Source organism: Podarcis erhardii (assembly GCF_964252035.2).
Source record: "Podarcis erhardii genome assembly, chromosome: 16".
Taxonomy (NCBI): Eukaryota; Metazoa; Chordata; class Lepidosauria; order Squamata; family Lacertidae; genus Podarcis; species Podarcis erhardii.
In genome coordinates, this window is record NC_138514.1 from 9825856 (window position 1) to 9852372 (window position 26517).

The 26517-nt window shown below is 44.1% G+C and overlaps 1 protein-coding gene and 1 long non-coding RNA gene across 5 annotated transcripts in view; one reads left to right on the plus strand and one right to left on the minus strand.

The window, feature by feature from the left end:
* Nucleotides 1–26517, plus strand: part of CAMK2B (calcium/calmodulin dependent protein kinase II beta) — a 133830-nt gene that overhangs the window by 7009 nt on the left and 100304 nt on the right. The gene's annotated exons all lie outside the window — the stretch shown is intronic.
* LOC309331310 lies at nt 1543–11279 on the minus strand. Of its 2 annotated transcripts, XR_014151806.1 has the most exons (4): nt 11123–11279; nt 8295–8386; nt 5195–5364; nt 1543–1863 (listed from the first exon to the last, which is right to left on the minus strand). It is a non-coding gene; the product is annotated as an uncharacterized lncRNA (long non-coding RNA). The 2 variants fall into 2 exon arrangements; XR_014151807.1 differs by lacking the exon at nt 11123–11279 and having other exon boundaries at nt 8295–8480.

Genomic DNA, 26517 nt, shown 5'->3' on the forward strand with positions numbered 1-26517 from the left:
ACAGCTTTCTCTGCCCTCACAGAAATTGGACTGCAACTGGTCTCTCTCCGGTGCCACCACAGCAGTTTGGCCAACCATTAGGGAGGAACCTTGGTGTGGTCCACATACTTGTTGCCTATGACTTCTAAGTGTGATCTGCTTTCCTAATAACATAAGAGCCTGCTGAATGAAGCCAATGGCTCATCTAGTCCAGCATCGTCTTCTCACAGTGGCCGACCAGATGCCCGTGGGAAGAGATAGAATATAGCCATTTTGGCTAGTAGCTGTTGATAGCATTGGCCTCCATGCATATGTCCAGTCGTCTTCTAAAACCATCCAAGTTGGTGCCCATCTCTGCCTCCTGTGGCAGTGAGTTCCATAGTTTATGAGTACTTTCTTTTCTCTGTCTTGAATCTTCCAACATTCAGCTTCATTGGACGTCCACAAGTTTTAGTAGTTGTTAGAGAGGGGGGAAACTTTTCTCTATCCACATTTGGCATGCCTCGTATAGTTTTGTAAACTTCTATCACCTCTTACTTATTTTAGAGAAAAGTTGCAAATGCTGTAACATTTCCACGTAGGGTAATTGCTCTGCCCCTGCATCATTTGGGTCGCCTTTCTCTGAACCCTTTCCAGCTCTATGTTTGCTTAAAGGCTGTGATCTATAATAATAATAATTTATTATTTATACCCCGCCTATCTGGCTGGGTTTCCCCAGCCACTCTGGGCAGCTTCCAACAAAATATTAAAATACAATAGTCCTTTAAACATTAAAAGCTTCCCTAAACAGGGCTGCCTTCAGATGTCTTCCAAAAGTCTGGTAGTTGTTCTTCTCTTTGACATCTGGTGGGAGGGCGTTCCACAGGGCGGGTGCCACTACCGAAAAGGCCCTCTACCTGGTTCCCTGTAACTTGGCTTCTCACAGTGACGGAACCGCCAGAAGGCCCTCGGCGCTAGACCTCAGTGTCCTGGCAGAACGATGGGGGTGGAGACGCTCCTTCAGGTATACTGGACCGAGGCCTTCCTCCTCCAGCTGGCTGCCCCATTGCTGGCATGAGGAAATGGCAGTCCCCACCCCAGCAATGGGAGAGCCACTTCTTCCCCTGGTCCAGTTCCACACACTTTGTCTGCTTCTGTCTGAAGGAAGGAAGGACGTATGAGGTGGGGAGAATTCTGGGATTCATCTCCATAGAAGCATTCCCAAGCAGAGCCAGATTGCCCAATGGGCAGAGCAGGCCTATGGCCCCTGCAACAACGGATCACCATAAATATTCTTGGTTTTGCGTAATAAAATTGGATTATTATTATTTTTGGTTGGTAAAATCAAAGACGTATCACAGCAAACCTGCACATTCAGAGTTTCTCCCTGGCACTGCTGGGCTGCTGCTGGTGGGCCGGAGCCTTCAGCTTTTCTCCCAAACCATGGCCCACAACTTCCAGCACTGTTACAAGGCGCATTGAAAAATATTGGCTTTGCTTCCAATATAATACATATAGAAATTATGTCCAGGCATTCACTTCAACACACAGTGTTTAAAAGCAGCAGGAGGTGCATGAATCAGCCCTGACCTTCCCCACTCAGCACGGGAAGGTTGGGATGCAGAACATGATGGAGGCAGAAGAACCTGATCCACTGTCAGGCACTATGCCTCTGTTTACCACTTGTAGTCCTCAGCATCACACCAGGAAGAGCACCTCTGCATTTGGGTCCTGCTCGCTATCAGAAGAGGATGCTGGACCTTTGGCCTGGTCCAGGAGACAGTTCTTATGTTTGGGGACTCGAGAACAAAATATCAGTTGGTTACTACTTTATCCTGAGCAGGGAGGGTGGGGTGGGGAGATTATCTAGACTCTAGAGTACCCCTAGACATCCTTTTCTCATGTCTGTTTTTTTTTAAAAAAAAAGCAACTTGAATACGGATGGCAGGTCTGTTCATCTCTATATATCCCATGTTATGCAAGCTACCTCATGGCATATTTTCAGATATGTTACAGTACATCTCACTCCCCCATATATAAACACAATGATGGGATGCATTAAATTTGGCTGCCTTAAGAGCAATGTCTGGAATAACAAGTGATATAGGTTCCTAATATATGCTAAATCAGAAAGAATGCAGATTACGGAGGTCTGCTTTAGCGAAGTTTTCATGGGAAGGACTCAGAGAATATTAAATTCACAGTATATCGCATTTAAAGCAGTAGCAGGGGCAGGTTACAAATCTGGGCATTCAGAAAACCTGGCCATTTTGTATGTTTTGATGTTACAAGGTGTGCTTCAGCCTGGGACATGCCTCCCTGATATGATTTGTGCCACCTCTCCCCCGCCTTCATTCAGATCCCTTTTCCACATGGTCTTTGGCTTATCCTCGAGTCTAGTGGCTTGAATTGAGAGGTAGTGTGGCATAATGGAGAAAGCACTGGACTAGGAGTGGGGAGACCCGGGTTCTAATCCTGACTCTGTCATGGTGGCAGTCAGTCTGTTTTAAGACTTGCCTTACATGGTATTTTGTGGGAATAAAGCAGGGAGCTCCTTGGATAAGAGGCGGAGTATCATCATGATAAATTATAATCTTCCACCTGTGTAATTCTGTTAGATGCTATGCACATTGGTGCATTATTTATATTGTTACAGGGAATATGGAGGAGCAGGGGGTTGTGAGAGCTGCAGGAATGTGGCGTTTCTGCAGGGAGTGGAGCAGCACAGCACAGGAGACTAAGGCGTTTTTGCAGAAGCAATATGCAGAGGCTGATCAATGAACAGTTGGGATCTCCACAATACATATTTAACGCGGGTGGTGCTGTGGGTTAAACCACAGAGCCTAGAACTTGCCGATCAGAAGGTCGGCGGTTCGAATCCCCGCGACGGGGTGAGCTCCCGTTGCTTGGTCCCTGCTCCTGCCAACATAGCAGTTCGAAAGCACCTCAAAGTGCAAGTAGATAAATAGGTATCGCTCTGGCGGGAAGGTAAACGGCGTTTCTGTGTGCTGCTCTGGTTCACCAGAAGCGGCTTAGTTATGCTGGCCACATGACCTGGAAGCTGCACGTTGGTTCCCTCGGCCAATAAAGCGAGATGAGCGCCGCAACCCCAGAGTCGGCCACGACTGGACCTAATGGTCAGGGGTCCCTTTACCTTTTTACTTTCTGCAAAGAATTCTGAGAATTGTACTTTTCCACTCACAAAGCTATAGTTCCCTGCACCCTTAACAAATGACAGTTCCCAGGATTATATGGAGGAAGTCATGATCTTTAAATGTGTGGTGTGGACTTTGCATATGCCCAGGGTTCAAAGAGTCTTTGGGTACAGGTTTTAAAGATGATGAGAGCAAGGAGATATTCAGAAATCTTATGTGTAGGGATACTTTAGCTGTGCTATTCCTTCCTCAAGGACACTTTTATGTCATCTACTTCGCTAAGTTCCAGGTGACAAGTCAAGATGTTTTAAATTCTCTTGGGTGTTTAAGCGGATGATGTTTTTATTCTGTCTGTTGTTATATGGTTGTTTGACTGCTGTTTTGGTGCTTTTGTTGTTGTTATTGCTAGGGGCGTTTGTTGAAATGTCTAACTTCTTGTTTGAATTTCTGTTTATTATCAGAATTTATATTCTATGTTTCCATAAAATAGTCAAGTCTTCCCCCCCCCCCAAAAAAACCCCTGTACTGAATAATGCATAAAAATCCAAACCAAACCCAATTGTTTTGACCCAGTAAAACTAAATAGGGCAAAAGGGAGAAGCAGCGTAAAACCAGATTATATTTGTCTACAACACTTTGCTGTGATAAAATAGCAGCAATGGGGCCAGACAGACCACCATAGGGAGCTTGTTCCAATTTTTGGAAACTGGGTAGGGGGACACCTACGATAATTCTGCTAGTGCGGGAAATCAAAGCAGGCAGGTCCAAATTTCTATTTCTGTTCTCCATAGGTTTTAATATGGAATCATAAATAGTAACCATGTATTGGGGTGTGGGTGTAGCTAAGTTAACTGTGGCCTCTTTAGGTTTTAATTTTTTTATTATTACTGGTTATATTTTTAAACGTGCTTTTATGGATCTGGATTTGTATGCTTTAAGTCACTTTGTGGAGGACGTCCTCAAAAAGCAGGTAATAAACCCACCAATAAATAAATTATATATATTTTTCTGCAGACTTAGTGGTTCTTGACATATTCTGGCTCTATAGCATTTATGGCTTTAGAAGTCAAAACTGACACCTTGAATTTATCCTGGAAGCAAATTGGCAAGCAGGGTAGCAGGTAGAAGCTGCTTGCTGGGTGAGCAGGGCTACTCTGCTAGCTTCCCAGCAGGTGGGTTGCTGTTGCTTACTGGGAGAGGTGGTGGGTGCGGAAGGTGGCATGGTGCAAATGCACTGGCAGGAGTACTGGATTGGCTCCGCTGGTGCTTTTGCACCTTGCTGGCTCCCTTGCCCCATCCCCTTTCCCTCCCAGTGAGCAACACTGATTCACCTTCCAGCAAGCTACCCTAGTGACTCTGCTCTACCCGGCAAGCTGCTTTTGGCAGCAGGTACAGAGCCTATGTCTATAATCTTTGGGAACTCTTGGAGAACAAGTAAGGTGGACCAGAAGTGGGAAAATGTCCCCTTCTTCAATAAGGGGAAACAAGAGGACATAGGCAGCTACCAACTGGTCAGCTTATTACCAGGAAAGGTCCTTGAACACATCATTAAACAGTTTGTTTGTGAGCTCTTGGAAAAGGTTACTGCGATTAATAAAAACCTGCATGTGTTTCTCAGAAACAAGTCATGTCAGAATATTCTTTTATGTATATATATAGAGAGAGAAAGAGTTATAAGCTTGGAAGATCAGAGGAATGCTGTGGATATAATGTATTTTAATTTCAGTAAAGCTTTTGACAGAGTCATGCATTGCAGTGGTACCTTGGGTTACATATGCTTCAGGTTACATACGCTTCAGGTTACAGACTCCGCTAACCCAGAAATAGTGCTTCAGGTTAAGAACTTTGCTTCAGGATGAGAACAGAAATCGTGCGGCGGCAGCGGGAGGTCCCATTAGCTAAAGTGGTGCTTCAGGTTAAGAACAGTTTCAGGTTAAGTATGGACCTCCGGAATGAATTAAGTACTTAACCTGAGGTACCACTGTATATTCTTGCAGAGAAGCTGGTACAATGTGGGTAGGCAGTGTTACTGTTAGGTGGATTTATAGCTCGTTGACTAACCGAACCCAGAGAGTGCTCACCAGTGGTTCCTCATCATGGGAAAAAGTGAAAAGGGGCTTGCCACAGGGTTCCATCCTGGGCCTGCTATTGTTCAAAATCTTTATAAATGACTTCATGTTGCTCTGTAGTCCCAATAATCTTGATAAGATTGTTGTATTTTTCACAATCAGTTCCCGGCACTCTTTATTATCTGCAGTGAAAATAATTTCAGCCAGCTCGCAGTGACACAGGCTAATTCCTGAAACAGCTCAGTTATGAAAGTCTTCCCCTGTTCTAGGCTGTAATTCTAATACCACTTCCCTGGGAGGGAAGCTCCATTGAATTCAATGGGACTTCCTTCTGAGTAGATGTGGTTAGAATTGCAGTCTTAGCTACTAGTTTGTATACACTAGTTAGCTGTTATGAAAATGGTAAAGCAGGTTTTTAGAAAATAAAATAAAAAAATCAGGACATGGTTCCATACCAAATGTATGGGCTTCAGGTGATTCAAAAGTGATGATGGATCTCTACTGCTGCAGCGAAAGATTTATTGATTGTTCAGAAATCAGTGATAGCACTGGGGGTGGACTCTGGGTGGGGAGGGTGGCCGTCTCCCCCCCCCCCACCCCTTTTTCTGTTAGGTTGTGTATGCATGGAAAGTTCTTCTAGGGATGGTAATGGATGTCTGTGCAAGATACATGCCCAATTCAAGCCAATGGTCCAAATGCCAGGCATGAATGCACTGAAATGAATAATTTTGCTTAAAAATGTTATGATGGCCTCATGAAACTGGTACTATATATTTATTGGAATTAGCTCATTCAGTTCTGGCCATAATACCCCATGGAAGATGTAAAAACCAGCGATTAGTTAAGGGAGGAATAGGAATGATTAAGAAGTCCAGAAAGAGACTGGAATAGCCTGCTAAGAGGAAGCAGGGCAAAAATAAAGAGACAGGAGAAAAATGGGGAAAGATGCTAGTTTCTATCTTAATACGTGAACAGATGGAAGCTGACGCTAAAGGAATCACACCTTTCATCCCCATTTTTAACAGTGAAAGTAATTAACCATTAAAGCCTTCTTTGAAGAATGCAATACATTCACAGTTTTTGAAATCTCATTGAGCCAAAGTTTGCGGTATTAAGTACACTCCTTAGGAAGCAAGTTCCATTGAACTCCATAAGGCTGAATATTTGTTTTATTTTACCTGCTGATTCAGTCTCTGGCATTTCCAGTTGAAAGGATCCCAGGTAGCAGCAGGTGATAAGAAAGACCCTTTGGTTAAGCGACCGGAGAGCTGTTGCCATTTAGAGTAGACAGTACTGAGTTGGGTGGACCAATAGTCTGACCAGGTATAACACATTTTCTGTTCTATAAACAGGTTTTCTGGCTTCCATCTCCTTTCATACATGAATTACTCCACCTCTGACTGTGTTCACTGTTGCATCCAACCATAATAAAAAAAAAACTTAAAATGTTCCTAACCTACCCCAGAGTGGCTGGGGAAACCCAGCTAGATGGGCGGGGTATGTATAAGTTAAATTAAATTAAAAATTAAAAATTACAACCACCACCACCACCACCTTAGAGGTCAGTGACAGCAAAGCCACCCAAATAGAGATGGAATTTATGTAGAAGGGAAGAGGGAGTACATTTTCCACGGCCACTTAAACTCAAATTAAAAAACACTTTTTGTCTTGGATTTAGGCAATGTGAATGCAATTGTGGCAGTTGAAATAGTTGTTATTGTTATTTATTTATTTGTAATAGATTTCAATCAGTGGTCTCATGTTTAATAAGGGATGCAAAATAGTGTTACTGGTTCACTACCTATTTGAAATACTTCGGAGTGGAAGGAAGGAGGTGTATCTTCTTGCGTAGGAAGAATTGCTCTTATGGTTTGAAAAAAATGCTTTTGCTTGCTGGTACAGAGATCTAGATCTAGCCTTGGGGCAGCAGATTCCCAAGGGTGGACCACTGAGCAGCATCCTCCCCCCCCCATTCATTTAGTACATTGTTGAATCTAATCCATAAAATAATGTGTGTGTGTGTTTAGGTGCCTCTGTAAGTGAGAGAAAGGGGGGTTATTAATTCTAATAAAAGAATGTAATCTTGTGGATGGGCACGTTACAGATTTTTCACTAGTTAGTTCTGTACTTGGACTCTGCAGTGTAAATTGCCAATGAGCTTCTGAAGGAACATCAAAGTAAGCTTCACTGAACTCAGCAGGATTTACTCCTGTGTAGACATGCAGAGGATTGCTCTTCATGTTCTATAGGCTGCAGTCCTATTTCTGCTTATGTGGGAGTCAGTGATGCAGTTAGGTAATTTTAGTTTCTGGGCTTAACAGAGCCTCTCGCTTCTCTTAGATGGTAAGACTGACTCCAGATTTGGGTGAGCCTTTTGGGCAACAGAATACAGGCAACTCCTCATTTACACGGGGATACTTTCTGAGGCACTATGTGTTTAAGTGATAGTGCGTATATTTGGAACACCATTGAAAAAACCTGAGAACACTGTCTAAATCTCTGGAAACCCTTAAAAAAACCCCAAATCCACAAAACTCCACCACAACCAATCTCTACAAACCTCCTTTCTCAAATTCTTAACTCTCTACAGCAAAGGCTTGTGGGATTGCTAGACACTGTTTCCATGCCATTTTTACTATTTTTGAGCTCTATTAGGGCCACTTCCAGGTTTGTGCTGATGTGTGCGTGCAGTCACACCAGGGTTGCCACCTTTGTTCTGGCAAAATGCAGGCAGGGCAAATGGGGGTGTGTGATCCCCCCAAATCTGGTGCTGAAGTTACTTCAAAGTGATCCATTACAATCCATTGCAGCCTAACAGGACAGACCCTCTGGAATATGTCACACATACGTGCGCACACATGCACATGCATGTGTAAATATGTCTCCGTTTGGCTGCCCAGAGTTTAAATACATGACCTTTCATAGACCCTTTCAAGCATATGCATTTGGAGAGGATCCCTAGCTTGGCAGAGACAGAGAAAAAACTGAAATACAGGACAAAACTGTATCAATACAGGATACAGCATTTTGCATTGAAATACGGCACAGTCCTGTATTACAGATGGCAATTCTAAGTCACACGTGCCTTGAATGCGCATAAATGGCGAGTTACCTGTCTCTTTGTGTCCTCTTGGGCAGGACCCTTCAGTGACATCCGCTTTCCTTTAAAAAAAAAATAAGTCCTCTGCTCATTCATTTTGGAACCTGTTTCAAGCAGGATGATAAAAACACCATACAGCAAATCAACGAATTGAAGACCCATGTCTACATGTGCCGAATCAAGGTCCCCAAACCTTAAAGGTACCGTATTTTTCGCTCTATAAGACGCACCAGACCACAAGATGCACCTAGTTTTTGGAGGAGGAAAACAAGAAAAAAAATATTCTGAATCTCAGAAGCCAGAACAGCAAGAGGGATCGCTGCACAGTGAAAGCAGCAATCCCTCTTGCTGTTCTGGCTTCTGGGATAGCTGAGCAGCCTGCATTCGCTCCATAAGACGCACACACATTTCCCCTTACTTTTTAGGAGGGGAAAAGTGAGTCTTATAGAGCAAAAAATACGGTATTTAGTGTTGGAGGCTCCTTCCTGAGCTTGCAGAAGATGGTGTGTGCCACTAGCAAGAAGACTCTGCTTCTAGTGGACATGTGCCGAATCTCATATATTGGTGGAGCGCAGAGCAGGACCTCCCATGTTGAGTGCAGTGTATAAAGAGGTACAGCTTTCTAACAGGGTCAGCAAACTTTTTCAGCAGGGAGCCGGTCCATTGTCCCTCAGACCTTGTGGGGGGCCGGACTATATTTTGGAAAAAAAAGAACGAATTTCTATGCTCCACAAATAACCCAGAGATACATTTTAAATAAAAACACACATCCTGCTCATGCAAAAACACCAGGCGGGCCCCACAAATAACCCAGAGATGCATTTTAAATAAAAGAACACATTCTACTCATGTAAAAACATGCTGATTCCCGGACCGTCCGTGGGCCGGATTTAGAAGGCGATTGGGCTAGATCTGGCCCCTGGGCCTTAGTTTGCCTTTGTTGTTGTTTAGTCGTTTAGTCGTGTCCGACTCTTCGTGACCCCATGGACCAGAGCACGCCAGGCACTTCTGTCTTCCACTGCCTCCCGCAGTTTGGTCAGACTCATGTTTGTAGCTTCGAAGACACTATCCAACCATCTCGTCCTCTGTCGTCCCCTTCTCCTTGTGCCCTCCATCTTTCCCAACATCAGGGTCTTTTCCAGGGAGTCTTCTCTTCTCATGAGGTGGCCAAAGTATTGGAGCCTCAGCTTCACGATCTGTCCTTCCAGCACTCAGGGCTGATTTCCTTAAGAATGGATCGGTTTGTTCTTCTTGCAGTCCATGGGACTCTCAAGAGTCTCCTCCAGACCATAATTCAAAAGAATCAATTCTTCGGCGATTGCCTTCTTTATGGTCCAGCTCTCACTTCCATACATCACTACTGGGAAGACCATAGCTTTTACTATACGGACCTTTGTTGGCAAGGTGATGTCTCTACTTTTTAAGATGCTGTCTAGGTTTGTCATTGCTTTCCTCCCAAGAAGCAGGCGTCTCTTAATTTCGTGGCTGCTGTCACCATCTGCAGTGATCATGGAGCCCAAGAAAGTAAAATCTCTCACTGCCTCCATTTCTTCCCCTTCTATTTGCCAGGAGGTGATGGGACCAGTGGCCACGATCTTCGTTTTTTTGATGTTGAGCTTCAAACCATATTTTGCGCTCTCCTCTTTCACCCTCAATAAAAGGTTCTTTAATTCCTCCTCACTTTCTGCCATCAATGTTGTGTCATCTGCATATCTGAGGTTGTTGATATTTCTTCCGGCAATCTTAATTCCGGCTTCGGATTCATCCAGCCCAGCCTTTCGCATGATGAATTCTGCATATAAGTTAAATAAGCAGGGAGACAATATACAGCCTTGTCGTACTCCTTTCCCAATTTTGAACCAATCAGTTGTTCCATATCCAGTTCTAACTGTAGCTTCTTGTCCCACATAGAGATTTCTCAGGAGACAGATGAGGTGATCAGGCACTCCCATTTCTTTAAGAGCTTGCCATAGTTTGCTGTGGTCGACACAGTCAAAGGCTTTTGCATAGTCAATGAAGCAGAAGTAGATGTCTTTCTGGAACTCTCTAGCTTTCTCCATAATCCAGCGCATGTTTGCAATTTGGTCTCTGGTTCCTCTGCCTCTTCTAAATCCAGCTTGCACTTCTGGGAGTTCTCAGTTCACATACTGCTTGAGCCTTCCTTGTAGAATTTTAAGCATAACCTTGCTAGCGTGTGAAATGAGTTTGCCTACCCATGCCTTATTTTAACAGCAGTGGTACTTGGTGGTAATTGTGGTGGCGCACTCTTACCTCTGATGGTATTGTAGCCATTATATTAGTATGGTGCACTTTGGATACTGTTAATGAACTATTACTATATGGTCAATATAGCTGTACCTGTGCTGCTCCAAGCTGTACCTTCTGTTCAATTAATATAACAACTAAAGGAGCCCTATCTTCTTCTCATATGACTTTTGATTGACTGCAACCTTGAAGTCCACCATCCAGTGTGGATGTTGAAGTTGAATTTTGGCCTCAAAATAAAAAAAGTGAATGTCAAATCTGAATTTTTGCCTTGGAATTTTTATTTATATTTTTTTTTTGCTCTTTGGATGCGTGTGTCACTGGGTAAAGGAGAAAGTTGGCTGTCAAGTGCTGTGAAATGCCGCTCGAGAGTCAGCTATTTGGTTCACTCAAAATATCAAATTAATCATGTAACTCTGAATGAGAGCGATCTGGAGCGATCCCTTTCCCCCTGGATAAGTAGCTCTCTGAGAAGAAATGGAAAGTGTGAGGGGAAACTTGGATTGGGGATGTACAGAGCAGGAACCGGGCAAGGGAGAGGATAGAAACCATCAGAGGCCTATTCCGTTATCCACCCAGCAGCAGAAATTTCCTGTGGCAGCTAAACGTGGAGGGAGCAGCTTGGGAATCCCAGTCCCCGGACTGACTTCAGCAGGCCTGAGGCGAGAAGTTACTCTACAGGCCGGACTGAAAAGGCCTGAAGAAACCGCTGAGGCCTAAGCGCCAGTCTGCATTGACTGCATTAATCTATGATCTGTCTATCTAGCATCTATCTATCTATCTATCTATCTATCTATCTATCTATCATCTATCTATCATCTATCATCTATCTATTTATCTATCATCTATCATCCATCTATCATCTATCATCTATCTGTTGGGATAGTGCTTTATCACAGCCATCTCTAAGCAGTGTATAGGAGACCCAATACAACAAGACTAAAAATGAACTAAAACTAGAAAGCCAGAATTTAATTAAACAGCTTGCTGGAATATATGTGTGTGTGTGTGTATATATATATATATATATATATATATATATATATATATATGTGTGTGTGTGTGTGTATATAAATGCACATACCACCCCCCCACAATTGTTACAGGAAACTTGGGCAGCACACAAACAATAAATAAAATGACATTTATTTAAAACCTTGATAGCGAAAACAATTGCATATATGAAAATAATTAAAAGCAGTTCCACATATCCTAACAGTAGAAGACAACTTCATATGAAAAACAATTCTAAATCCAGTACAGATACAGGCTATGATGATTATTATTAATTATACAGACTTTGTTGATTAAGAGGTATGCAAATCTTACCAAAGCATGAAAGTAAAGGGGGGGGGGCTGCACTTGATCATGTCCCTGTTCCTTGGCCCCTCCGCATGTTGGAGAGGCTCTTCACAACACTATCAGGGCTTTTAGGTTGTGCAAGGACTTTACATCACCCTACTTCAGACCTTCCCCCTCCAATTTGTCAGGGTCAGCGCTTTTAGGGGACACAATGATGGGATCAGGGCAGTGTTAGAAATTAGCCTGGTGCCAGGCACATTTTGCTACTGTTGCAGGTCCAGCTGCAACCATGTGGAGATCTCTGAATGCTAGGTTGGCAACTGACATCTCCATCTGGCTGGCCTCTCCAGCTTTCTTAAGCAGGTAAGCAAAAGAGCTTATTTTTTACATGTACAGTGGTACCTCAGGTTACATACGCTTCAGGTTACAGACTCCACTAACCCAGAAATAGTGCTTCAGGTTAAGAACTTTGCTTCAGGATGAGAACAGAAATCATGCTCTGGCGGCGCGGCAGCAGCAGGAGGCCCCATTAGCTAAAGTGGTGCTTCAGGTTAAGAACAGTCTCAGGTTAAGAACGGACCTCCAGAACGAATTAAGTTCTTAACTTGAGGTACCACTGTATATCCCACATTTTTCTCCAGGGAGTTCACCTCCCCTCCTCAATTAATCCCTACCACAACCCTTTGAAATTAAGCAGTATGGAAATGAAATGAATCATAATAATAAATCCCACTGTTAAAAAAAAAAAGGTGCCTAGACATTTTGTTGTGGCTACAGCAACCTAGGCTTAAGATGCCATTTGGCGATTAGCTTATATATCAGTTTCTAACACTGGGATCAGGGCCAGGGAGCAATGTTCGTCCCCCTCATTGTGTGAGTAAGAATCTCTATAAAGGTAAAGTTACAGATAGGTAGCCGTGTTGGTCTGCCATGGTCAAAACAAAATAAAAAAATTCCTTCCAGTAGCACCTTAAAGACCAACTGAGTTAGTTCTAGGTATGAGCTTTCGTGTGCATTTCGTGGTATCTGAAGAAGTGTGCATGCACACGAAAGCTCATACCTAGAACTAACTCAGTTGGTCTTTAAGGTGCTACTGGAAGGAATTTTTTTATTTTGTTATAAAGGTAAAGGTACCCCTGCCCATCAGGGCCAGTCGTGACCGACTCTAGGGTTGCGCGCTCATCTCGCTTAAGAGGCCGGGAGCCGGCGCTGCCCGAAGACACTTCCAGGTCATGTGTCCAGCGTGACGAAGCTGCATCTGGCGAGCCAGCACCAGCGCCGCACACGGAAATGCTGTTACCTTCCCGCTATAAAGCGGTCCCTATTTATCTACTTGCACTTAGGGGTGCTTTCGAACTGCTAGGTGGGCAGGAGCTGGGACCGAACGACGGGAGCTCACCCCGCCACGGGGATTTGAACCGCCGACCTTACGATCAGCAAGTCCTAGGCACGGAGGTTTTACCCACAGCGCCACCCGTGTCCCCCAAGAATCTCTAAATAAGGCTAATAACTGGCACAGGAACCTTGAGCCATTTTAACCAGGTCTGGGTGAGAGCTTAAAAGGTAGTTGTTTCAATGGACTAGGAACCATTTCTTTGATACTTTTTTTTTTATCTCACCTTTCCTCCAATGAGTTTAGTGTACAGTGGTACCTCAGGTTACATATGCTTCAGGTTACATACGCTTCAAGTTACATACTCCGCTAACCCAGAAATAGTGCTTCAGGTTAAGAACTTTGCTTCAGGTTGAGAACAGAAATCATGCTCCGGCAGCAGCAGGAGGCCCCATTAGCTAAAGTGGTGCTTCAGGTTAAGAACAGTTTCAGGTTAAGTACAGACCTCCGGAACGAATTAAGTACTTAACCTGAGGTACCACTTACTTCTGTTCTCTCCTTCTGTCTTCACAGGCTGAGTGGAAAAGTGTCTCACGCAAGGTAACCCAGTGAGCTTGACTGAGTAGGGATTTGAATCAGGACTCCAGTCCTTGTCCCAAGAGTCTGACCATTAACCCGCTCTGGCTGTGTAGTAACATCCATTTAATCCTACTAATTTTACTACTTCTTTTTTATTTCCTGCTCCTTCTCCTCATTTGCTTGAATAAATTTAATTCCTTTAGCTCTGCATAATTTTTATGTGGAGTTTTAGTCTGAAAGTCTCTAAGTTTGGAGGTTTTCTGCTCTGAGCTTTCAGACATTCTGATTTCACAGGGGCCGAGAGAACCCTTGTTCTGGAGCCACTGAAACTATTATCACATACAGTACTGTGTCTCATCCGTGAACCCAAGGAGGCCAATCTGGTGCCATCTTTGTAGACTTTTCAGAACTAGACTTTACTGTTTGCCCAGGACTTTTAAATAATTCAGGTAATCTGAGCTTCTGGGTTGTATTCCAACCCAACTCTGCTAGTCCAACTCCAAAGAGACCCATTAAAGTAAATGAATATGCCTACCTAGCTTCATTAATTTTAATGGGTCTACTTTGAGTAGAACTTAGTTTGATGCAACCTTCTGTTTTTTTAAAAATTTGTTTTTGATTTTGGGGGTATGGAGGTTTTTTTATATAGGTAATTCCCCCCTCTTTAATGGTTCATTGTTTTCCTTTGTAATTAGATTGTTGTTGGTTTCTTTAGCTTACTGTAAGCCCCCAGCTAACTTTACATTTATGAAGTAGTATTCGAATGTCACTCATGGAAAAAAATAAAAGAAATTCTCATAGTTCCCTCCAGCAGTAGGGTTAGTGGAAAACATGGAGCTACAAACATGACAAAATATCAAATCCTCATCATGCTTTCAAAAAATGTTAATGCCAACAAATTCCACAGAGAGAGGAAAACATAGGAGCAATTTCCCCCCAGCTTTAAGTGAAAAAAACGGTGGCTGTAAAAGTCTAGCGACTAAGAGGATGAGTTATAAATTGGGAAGGTTCGTATGTCATCTCTGCCATGAACTTAGGCAAACCTTTCTTTCACAACCGCTCATCACCCCCACCTCCATCTGCAATATGAGTATAATAATACTGACTTAGCTTATAGGGTTGTTGTAAGAATTACACCTAGAGAATGCATGTAAAGCACTTTGAACTCTTGTAAGTGCCATACAAATGTTAAGTATTACTGTTATTACAAGATTCCTAACCAAGAACACACTATGATCCAGAATACTCAAAGGAGATCCCTGAACAATATGCTTCCTTACAGTCGCAAGTCTAATTTTCAACAGGACTTTGTTTAGATACCTACCTTGAGCTCAGGCATTCTTTCAAGCCCTTTGGTAGGTCTGTTCTCATTCCAGACCCCACTTTGGCTGCAGTGCCCTTGCAGCAATGCCCATTGGACCTGCTGGCAGGTGCCAGCCTTCCTCTAATGCTGTGTCGTGCCAGCTCCATGGCAGATGGCTCTTCTATTAATCCTCCCTTTGGATTTCCTTTGCCTCTCTCTGAAAGAGGGCAGCTGCTGAGCAGAATGACTCTCCCCTGGAAACGGGTATCTCTCAATTTTCTTCCTTTTGTAACAGTTGGAGCTTCTACCCGTTAGTCCCTGGCAAGTACTGAAACTGGCTCTTTTAAAATAGGAATTAATTCTCTGATAATTGTAGAAAATGTTTGTTCTCCCCTTGACTTTATTAATGCTTCTGCATTCAGAAAGAGGACTGTTGTTTGAGAAGCGAAGAGCAAAGGACCCCAGAATGGCCTGTTCTGTAAGAAACATTCTAGATGTCCTACCAGATAGTTAGGGAATATTGACTTTGGCCAGAATATTTGCATAGCTGTAGAGCAGCGTTCACAAGCCTGGTGTCCTCCAGATGTTTTGGATTACAAGTCCCTTTGGCCCCATCCAGCAGGGGGAGTTGTAGTACAAAACATTTGAAGGGTGCAAGGTTGGCGAAGGCTTTTGTGAAGAAAATAAAGGGGAAGGGAATGTAAAGACACTTGAGGATTGAGGTTAGATTTACAATCACTCCAGGATGATGCAGTTCTCTGGGATAAGCAGCTGCTGCTGCACACTGACATGAATTCTGCATTCAAAACACCTTACTTTGGAATCTACTGCTGCAGTCTCTAAAGCTGGATATTTGAAATGCAAGCTGGGCTTTCCCCTATCAACATTCAAATGCTGTGCTCATTTTGAGGTGGGTAACTGACTTTCAAATCAGTGGGAAGAATGGAGAGGCATTCTAAATATGTCATATAAAAAGGCAATTTCCAAGGTGCCGTCAGTGCCCAGAATGGGGTTATGTGGGCAGGCTGTGTTCTCAGTGGCTCCCACTGAGTTCTATAGGATAAAGTAAAAAATGCCATAATTTGGGACATGTAGGGTGGGGCGTGGCAAAACCTGTACCGGATAGTGGATTCACCCTGTCAGGATGACGATTTAGCCTCCTTTACTTTCTCTTGCATAAGTGAATGGCTACTGTGTCATTCCTACAGAGACAAGTAAAGGGAGATAAAATAGCATTGGGTGCAACTTCTTAAGGCATCCTAGCACAGGGTAGGGGCAAGAGTGACTCTGTGGTGAGTGAAATGTGCCTGTAAGCAAATAACACAAATGTGCATCCTCCCTTCCAAGTGCCTGCCATATTCAGGCCCTCTCTTCCACACACTTTCCATAATTATTAACATTTTGACAGTATTTGTTTATATTGGGTTACAACAGGAGCAGTATTCTTTCCCGTTCTTTCCCATCCTGCCCCCCCCCCCTTTACAGGTAATTGGGATATCTCTGGGTGACTGAAGTGGTAATGACTTATACTGTATCTGAATTTCAGTGCAAATCCTGTTTTAGCATAGGCATTTTGTTATAGTGATGAAAAAACTGCATTATTTGGGTTGATACTGGATCATACAGGTTAATGATAGCAGGGCATCTTTTTTGTTTTCCTTTGTATTAATTGTGCTCTATTTTAGACGTTCTTAAATATATTTAACCTGTCCTAAGCTTCTAGGATTGGGCAGACTAAAAATCTATAGGACTGAACAAGCTAATGCACAATGCAAAGTGCTTTGTTGAGATAGGGGACTCTTCCTTTGTTTAGATGCCATTTATTGTTGAAAATTATATAATCGTCATAAATAATGGGTTTCAAATAGTACATCTGAGTGTTCAAAGTATTTCATGTTCTAGATATTCTCTGACAAAATTAAACTTAATTTTTAAAATGTGGGATTAGGTCAGATTTTGACATTTTGCTGGATTTCGCCTAAATTTTGTGTTTGGAAGAGTTACAAAATGCACTATCAGGAAGCAATCGGAAGCATATATTTTGCCAGGTTGTAAAATATATTGGACAGTTCAGCTCTAATGACAGTGGCATAGCAGGGGAGTGGGGTCCAGGGTGACTGGCCCAGGTGCCAAATTCTGAGAGGGTGCAACTGGGTGCCTCATTGAGGCTGTGTGGCTGAGCTCCTGCCTTCCAGAGGTACAGGCAGGCAAGACCCTCTGGGACTGGGCCTTCGGGGCTGGGGCAGCTCCTCCTCCTCCTCCCCATGACAGGTGAATGGACTGCCATGCGCCTCCCTCCCCCAGGTGGAGCTCCTGCTGGCCAGAGCCTAAACTGATCCTGGCCCATGCTGGTCCTTCCCTGGATCCTCCCTCCTGGCATGTGTTCTTGGGTGAGGCACACATTCAGCGGCAGGAGCGCTGAGTCACCTGTTCGCCCAGGACCTGCCAGTGCATGTCCTCAGCCTGGCCTCTCACATGAGCCCCTTGTGCTGTGTGGCAGGGGTGGCCACAGAAGGGCTGCACCTTTGCCTGCTCTCTGCCACCCTCCTCCTATGCCTGCCACAGCTGGGGCTCCAGGAGGGTGAACAAGCTGCAGATAATATACTCGCGAAAGGAATAAACTCACTGAGCTAGTGGTTGGCTGTATTTCTGTGGGCCACGTATGTGCAGGATACAGATCATCAGGAGAAGTTTGCTGATGGGTTTCTGGGAGGTATAGTTCATTATTATTTGGTTTTGGGCTTGGCTTCCCTCTCCCTTCTCCCCTGCCTCTCTCTCTCCCCTCCTGATACAAGTGAAGGTGCAGGTTCATGCTGTCAATTTCAAAAAACAATGTGAGTGGCTGTCGTAAGGTTTTCAAAACATTTCCTCGGAAAGCAACGTCGGAAAGTGAGTGGCCAGTGGCACTGATCAGAGGAAGGCAAAAGGAGGGCAGGGCTGATATTTGCCTTCGCCATTGCCGCTTCTCTCTTCTTTCCCCAACTCCCCACCCCCAATGGCAAGGCAAGGAAGGCAACAACACACACCAACAAGCACACAGCTGGGAGGTAGGGAGGGAACGGGAAATGGGGTTGAGAGTGGAGTGGAATGACCCAAGAGAAAGTGAGCGCAAAAGAGAAAGTGAAATATCATTTTCTTCCCCCCCCCCAACTTGACAACAGACACGTTTGCGCATACTCCTAGCCACAACTCTTCCCGCTTCTGCCTTCAGGGATTGCTAACAGCAGGGGTTGGCAAGGTTTACCTTGCTTGGGCTGGTTCATTCCAGCGGAGATCCCTTTGTGGGCCGGATTGTGTGTGCGCATGAGCACGCATGCCCACAATTTCCTGTGTCTGCGCAGACGCAATTTCCGGCGCAGCAGGTTTAGCGCAGCAGGCGGGGACTCGCCGAGCGGGCGGCTCAGTTTGGGGGTGGCTCATGGGCTGCTTAAACGACCTCCATGGGCCTTAGGTTGCCTACCCCTGGCTAACAGTCCATGGGTTAGGGGGTGCAACACGCAATAATTGCCCCAGGCGCTGGCAACCCATGCTATGTCACTGTCTCATGATGGAAGTGGAATGACTGGCTTACATGTTTGTTGGGATGGGATATGTCTAACCGGTTCAAGGGTACAAGGTTTGCTGAGGGTGAGATGGTAAGTTAGTAGTAGACAGTGATAAGGAAAAATCCTGGCGTGCAGATTTACTTCACTGCCCAGCTCGTTTGGGTGCCACTCCCTGCGGGTCTCTCCGGTCAGCAAAAGGAGTCTCCAGCCAAGTTAAAGAAGCAAAACAGAGGTCCGAAGAACTGATCTTTATTTATGCAACAAGGTTCAAACACACAAAGAGTTGGAACCCCGAGCATGGGGTTGTGTGAACTTTTAGAACCTCTCCCCGTTTCCCATAATACATTTTTGACAGCATCATTGATAAATCACAAATATGTCACAAAGGTGTTTTTGGCATGTAGAAACATGAGCCCACCCCAACCCTTTTAATCACCCCAGTTCCCAACACCTTTATCTACCCTCTTCTGCAAAGAACAATAATATTTACACATCCCCCTAGCTGCAAGGCTTTCATGTGCTTCTCCTTTGAAAGTATCAGGATTCAATCCACTATCCCAATGGATTTCTGTCTGGGGTATGTGCTGCCCTTGATGGTTGAATTTTGGTGATTATTTGTGAAGTTTCTACAATTTTCTATACTGGATTGTCAGAGGAATACATGGTATTTGCTTATTGGTACAATTTTATAGACTGCTTTTCTGAGCCTCTTTGCTGTTGTGTATGTATGGTGCTTGTGTAAACTGTCATTGTCGTGGCCTTAGTTTGAGGCTGGGGACTTGGGATTTTTGGGGAGTCATTTACCTGCCCCCCCCCGGTCCCCATTCCTGGTTTTAACAGCAGCTTTAGTCATAGTCATATAGATCAAGGCAGGTCAGATCAGGGAGAAGCAGGGAAGAGAAGTGAAATTAAAATTCTGCCTTTGAGTGGCAGACTTATTTGCTGTATGTCCACCATGTATGAACACAGTGGTGTTTGAGGGAAATACAAGAGCCTGTAAATGACAGCTGGACATGGGACTCTTATCAATGCTGGAGAGGCTGCAGCATGTGTTCACTGTGCATCTTAAGAAGGGTGTCTGCCCTTCCAACAGGTTGCAGCTGTGTAAAGTGTGAATTGCCCTTCACTACATAGACTAAGAGGGATACTGGCCTGTGAATCTAGATATTTGTTTACAGCTGGATTCAAATAGTTTTATCACTCTGCATGGACCTCTAGCAGGATCTGTGTGGCATTATATAGTACTGCACATGCATCTGTGGAGCCATAAGGGGATCCAGGCAGCATAAGTTCTGTTGCAGGATTGGGTTTTACATGCATGCCCAAAGCAGATGCTATAGTCCATAGATGAACTACTGCAATGGGCTGGGCTGCAAACCAAGCTGTTGGCAGTGGGTTGCAGAGCTTGAAGATGTGGCTATTGGGTATCATTTGACTCTCTATAAAGTGTCGCTCTGAGTGGCTTTGGTTCATTAGCATGACTTGAGTGGGAATATAAAACGTGCACATGTTTAAAGGCCTTGTCAGTTTCAACATGCATTCCCCGGCACACTGGTCCAGATCAGGATCAGGTTGTAAGGGTTCTGAGTTCTTTTGATGTAAACCTGCAGGAGGGGGGAAAGACCAACAAATGGGGTCTGCAGGTCTAGAGTAGAAATTGGTTTTCTTCTCCTGTTTCTCCATCTTTCTATTTAGTGTGAAAAATATTTGAGACTGGGCGGAGGGGGGGGGATAAAAAAGAATGTGTTGCATGAAATATTTTAATCACATTCTTCCTCTATAAACATAAGTTTCCTTTGCGTATAACAATGTCAGGACTAATGCGTTTTAAAATTTTCACTTTTGAACTAAAAAAAAAAAAATATTCAGTATTTTCCAAATGCCTATTTGAAAAATAAAAGACTGAAAATACTGTATTCTTGCCTATCCTTTAAAATGTTCTAGAAACAGAATGTCCCTGGATAGACAGAAATCATTTTGTGACTCTATGAACCATCTGTAAAATATGGTCACATCATAGTAGCAGTGCCCCAAAATTGTGGTAAGGGAAAGTGTTTGCTGAGACTCTGATTCTGTGGCAATAAGAAAAGTGAAAACATTAATGTTTCTACTGTCTAACACAGGGGTCAGCAACCTTTTTCAGCCGTGGGCCGGTCCACCATCCCTCAGACCATGTGGTGGGCTGGACTATATTTTTTGGGGGGGAAATGAACCAATTCCTATGCCCTGCAAATAACCCAGAGATGCATTTTAAATAAAAGCACACATTCTACTCATGTAAAAACACCAGGCAGGCCCCACAAATAACCCAGAGATGCATTTTACATAAAAGGACACATTCTACGCATGTAAAAACACGCTGATTCCTGAACCGTCCGCAGGCCAGATTGAGAAGGCGATTGTGCCGCCCGCATCTGGCCCCCAGGCCTTAGGTTGCCAACCCCTGGCCTAACACATTCCACTGTATAGGGCTTTGCAAATACTCCTTTTATCATTTATTCATGCAAAGAACTTTGTGAGATTTGTGAGGAATTGTTCTGATGTGTTGAAGGCCACTCAGTAAAGATCCTGTATTGGTAGGGATTTCAGCCTCTCCCACTCTCAACCTATTGCTGCATCCATTGTCTTGCAGATAAGTTACAGACTCTGATGTGCCCTCCTTTAGAGTAGTAGCGATCTGTTGATCATTTCCTAGCTCTCCCAAATGCCCCACTAATCATATGGTATGATCCCCCTAGGCTTCTCTTCATGCTTTTCTTGTGTTGTATCTCTCCCGTCTCCACAATGCCTTCTCTTTAAGGCAAGGCAGGAAGAGATACCCTGAGGACTTCCCATATTGCATTATAGCAAATCGCAAATTGTATACCTTGCAGTCTCCCTAACTTCAGTGTAGCCGCTTTAATATTTTACCTAACAAATCAGCAATTTGTGATGCAGCCAGAGAAAGCCTGGTGGGCAAAAACCAAGACTGGCTTTAAGCAGGAGACTTCTGGGTGCCACATACATGGCATATTGACTGCTGCAGTATGCATGCTTCTTTCGACTCTAATTTCAGTGGATGGAGAGGCCAGGGAAGGGGACCCTGTGGGCACCAGAGAAAGCCTCTGTGAGTGCCTGTATACCAGTGGGTGCTATGTCTTTTCCCTTAGCTTAGGGTTGCCATATTTCAGACAGTGAAAACCTGGACAGTTGTTGAGGTTTTCTGGCAGATTCGCAAAAAATGTAGTTTTGAGCTATTTTTAAGAAAAATAGCAAAAAACAACACTGCTGACACATACGCCTGGATTTTCCTAGACATTTTAGCAATCTCTGCCTGGACGCTGGTTCTGACTGCAGTATTCTGGATATGTCTGGGAAATCCTGGAAGTATGGCAACCCTACATTCTTGGTTTGTGGGCTTCGCATTGACTTCTGTTAACAAAATGTTTTGACATCGAACACATCTCGTCCCTGGAGCCTAATTTTGACCAAGAGGGAGCGGTAGTTGCTACCTTTGTCTTTTGTTTGCATTCTCTAGGCACCTTCTGGCACAGGTTATGGCCCAACTGGCAGCTTCTGAGCTCTGTAGTGTTTCCCTCTCCTGTGTCCTCTGGCAAAGCTGCCGCGTTGAAGCTACTGTGAGCTCAACCTACAATTCCTAGATTGCAGTTAGTTTTAGAAACCAGGTGAGGGCTTGTGCATATGCCACCCAAAGGTGTATGTGTGTGTGTGTGGGGGGGGTGTCCTCCTTGTTATCCTCTTCATTTAATCCATACTTTGTGTCCTCCTCCTCCCTTTATTCTTCTGCTCATGGCTGCTTTGTCCCTTGATCCTGCCCTGCAATAATCATCCCCATTATCAATCCTGGACACCCATTGTTTCCATGCCAACGGCCTGTGATGCCACACACAGAATCATGGCTTCCCCATGTTCTCTTGAAGGAGAAGCTTTAGCTGAGAGAGAGAAAGCTGCCCTTCTGCATCATTTTAGTAGTCACTCTTACCTGAGGGATTTCTTCAAAAGTGGGGGAATACTGGCTTATCAGCAGTCTGCCCCCCTCTCTCGCTTCTCACTTCATTACAGCAAGAAGAGCAGGTTGGATAGGAAAAGGGTTTCCTGCCTCTTTAACCAGAGCTACTGGGAGATCAATCTCCTGTAGATATTTATGACACAGGGCCCACTACAAAACATGGAACAGTTGACTTTAAATCCCTGTTCAGGATTTTGGCTTGGGATGTGTTCTACAAGTTCTGTAAATCACTCTGCTCATTTTAATTTGATCCGTAGGAATTTATGAAGTTCAGTTCATTGGTCCACCTAGCTCAATGTTGCCTACAATGACCGACAGCAGTTTAGGGTTTCAGATGAGGGTCTTTTCCAGCCCTAGCTGAAGATAGCAGGATTGAAACCTGGTAACTTTTGCATGCAGGGTACACGCTTCACCAATGAGCTCTGGCTTTTAGGGCTCGGCATGCTATGGGGTGTTGCTGAATATGTACAAATTCAATCTTATTCCATTTATCTGGGATGAGAGGACAGGCTTTACAAATTAGTAGTCCAGGTACTCTTTTGCACACTGTTCCTAATCTGTTTAGGGTCAAGGTGGACCCAGTTCTCCAAATGAATCACTGTGTGACGTTGACTTAGGGTTTCCCCAGTGTACTTTCTTTCCTAGAGACATCCATGATCTGTCTGGCAGTGGCATTCACTGGGCCATAAGTGTGCCAACAGCACTTCCTGTTGTTATACTCAGGGTGGTTTACTTGAGTTGTGTGCTGGGGGTGCCCTGGGTCAGGGAGGTTAATAGCGTAAGACAGTATTAGACCTGCAGTCCTCTAGACTGGTGTTAGGTTGGGTGTTGCTGCACTCCTGCACATCTGGTTTAAGGGGTTGAAATCGGTGAACATTCTGACCCTGTCTTTTAGAATATCCATTTCCTTGCAAGAGTTATGAGCAGGACTAAGGATACTGTCAGCTAAAAAGGGTTAGAAGTCTATGCTGAATTCTACCATCTGTATAAATTAGGAACTTCTGCATATCTTTTTCTTACTTTGGATTTTGCTGCCGCTCATCATGAGGAGGAAGAAAGAGCCGTGGGGACACTAAATCATTGCTGTCCAACCAGAAGACCAGTCCGGTTACTTTTGAACTTGTTCTTTCAGCTTCTGAGATGTCATGAAGAACTGCCAACACTTGTGTGTGTTCAAGTCTGTGTGTGTTTGTGTGTGTACTTGTGTATACACACACAACTGATATTATTTTGGATGTGCATCTCACTCTTCTGCATTTGTCTGCAGAAGTGTTTCACATTCCTGTTTGTAAGAGTTGGGGGGCTTTGGAAAGACAGAGTGAAATCATTCAGGGCAACTTTTTTGGCTACAGTTGTGATTGTCCTGTTGTCCCTGCGCATGTGTGCCTGTCTGTGTGTTTACCAAAGAGACTAAGGGCATGACTTCTGGGGGTAGGGAGCATAGCTGAGTGAGATTTTTGTACAGAATGTCTCCGGTTCAGTCCCTACTATCTTCACTTAAAATGATATTGGATAGCGGGTGATGTGAAATATCTTTCTCTGCTTGAGACCTTAGAGAGCCACTGCCAGTCAGAGTAGGCAGCTCTGGGCTAGATGAATCCATGGTCCGACCTGGAACTAAGGAAGTTTCTTTTGCTCATTTGACGCAAAGCTACTTCTTGTGTTCCTGGCTCAATGCTATGGCCCACAAGTGGGAACATGGGGAAGTATCATTGAAAAAGAAAGGTACCTTTTTCATCTGTACCCCAGACATCCTTATGATGAAAGCAGCCATTCAGCTTTGCAAAATATACACCCTTAGCTGGTTGTACCCTCATCTGTGCTGACCTTTAGGGGACTAGGGTGAGCTGACTTCACTTTTCAGGAGTAGGGTGGAATAGGCGATACAGAATCAGTGTGTATAATCTGCTAAATCAGAGGTAGGTGGAAATGTCCTCATTCTCTGGGATTTATATATCCAGCATGATCAGTGAATGTAGACGGTACCATTATCTAGCCACTATGCCATGTTGTGATTGTTGGATTTAGCTGTCTTCCAAAATTGCTGCTGGCAATTTAAACTGAGCAGTGATTCTCCCAGTGTATTCTCATTCTCTCTCTCTCTCTGGCATTTTGCCTCTTAACATGGGAATGTTTGGGGCAAGGAAGCAGACCAGCTGCTTAATCATTGGAGTGGGTCTGTATTATAAGGAATCTGACATGTGAGAGTTACAGATAGGTAGCCGTGTTGGTCTGCCATGGTCAAAACAAAATAAAAAAATTCCTTCCAGTAGCACCTTAAAGACCAACTGAGTTAGTTCTAGGTATGAGCTTTCGTGTGCATGCACACTTCTTCAGATACACTGAAACAGAAGTCACCGGACCTTTCTATATAGTGAGAAGGTGGGGAGGGGTATTACTCAGAAGGGTGGTGGGAATGGGTGATTGGCAGATAGCTGCGATGAGCCTGTTGATTATCACCAAACTTAAAACTATGGAGAGACCTGGTTTGAACAAAGACATTGGATTCTTATCTCATTATACATGACAAAGCCATTTTTCACCTTCTCACCCCTTGCTTTTTCCTGTTAGACCTATTGCAGTCGTTAAGAGTCGTCAACAGGCTCATCGCAGCTATCTGCCAATCACCCATTCCCACCACCCTTCTGAGTAATACCCCTCCCCACCTTCTCACTATATAGAAAGGTCCGGTGACTTCTGTTTCAGTGTATCTGAAGAAGTGTGCATGCACACGAAAGCTCATACCTAGAACTAACTCAGTTGGTCTTTAAGGTGCTACTGGAAGGAATTTTTTTATTTTGTTCTGACATGTGAGATGCACAGTTCCCTCCCTCTATGCATGAACTGCACTATGGCAGGAGTTGAGTGTGCAATCCTTATGCTGCAGATGAGTGCTTTGATCACAGGTGCATTCACCTGCTCTGTTTCAGGTGCACTGTGAAACATTGGCTTGTCCTTTGCCACATTGTTTGTCTTCAAATGGGTGCATTAACTGCCAAATGGCTTGTCACACAACATTGCCAATATAGCCATAAGTGCAGAAACCTTGTGTCTCTTCTAACTGCCTGGTCAAAACATGTCTTTTGGTGGAAACTGACAGATGGTTATTGTTGCTTTCTGTAGGTGCTTTCCACCATACCCCTTTTTGCTTTTTGCTTTGTTTCCTGCTGCTACCTTGTTTGATTACTCTTTTTTATGTTCTTGATTTTAATCATATGGGAGGGCCGTAATCAGAGTGGCAGAACATCTGCTTTGCATGCAGAAGGTGCAAGGTTCAGTTTCTGGCATTTCTGGGTAGGACTGGGAAAGACCCCTCTTAAAACCCTGGAGAGATGTTGCTAGTCAGTGTAAAAATGCTAAGCTAGATGGACCAGAGGTCTGACTTCATATAAGGCAGCTTCCTATGTTCCTAATTGTTATCCACTTTGGTTTATTTGAGGGAAAGATGGTGTGTTATTTTTAAATTTTTTTTAATGCTTTTAATGGAAGGGTGGATAAGGGGTTGCAGTAATGGGGACTGTGCCAGATTGATAACAATGGTGAGGCTCCACAAATGGAAGTGGAGTGAAAGGAGAATGACCAGCTCGAGAGAAAGCGACCATTGAAATTCTGAGTGCAGAGAAGGCAGCTGTTCTGGGAGAGCCTTAACCATCCAGGAATCTAAGGGCAGCAGGGCAGGTCTGATTACTTGGCAGGCAGAGGCTGTATATACTTTATTATTAGAATGCAGTGGCAAAAAACCGAAATGCAAAGTTAGGCCAATTCAGCTGCCAAGAAAACAGAAACAAAAAAAATACTCCACATATAATGGAGCACATCCTGCTGCCCTCTGTGGCTAATGCAGTACAGTACACTTAAAGACATTATGCAAAGTGTTCCATAAATTAGTCGTTAATTGG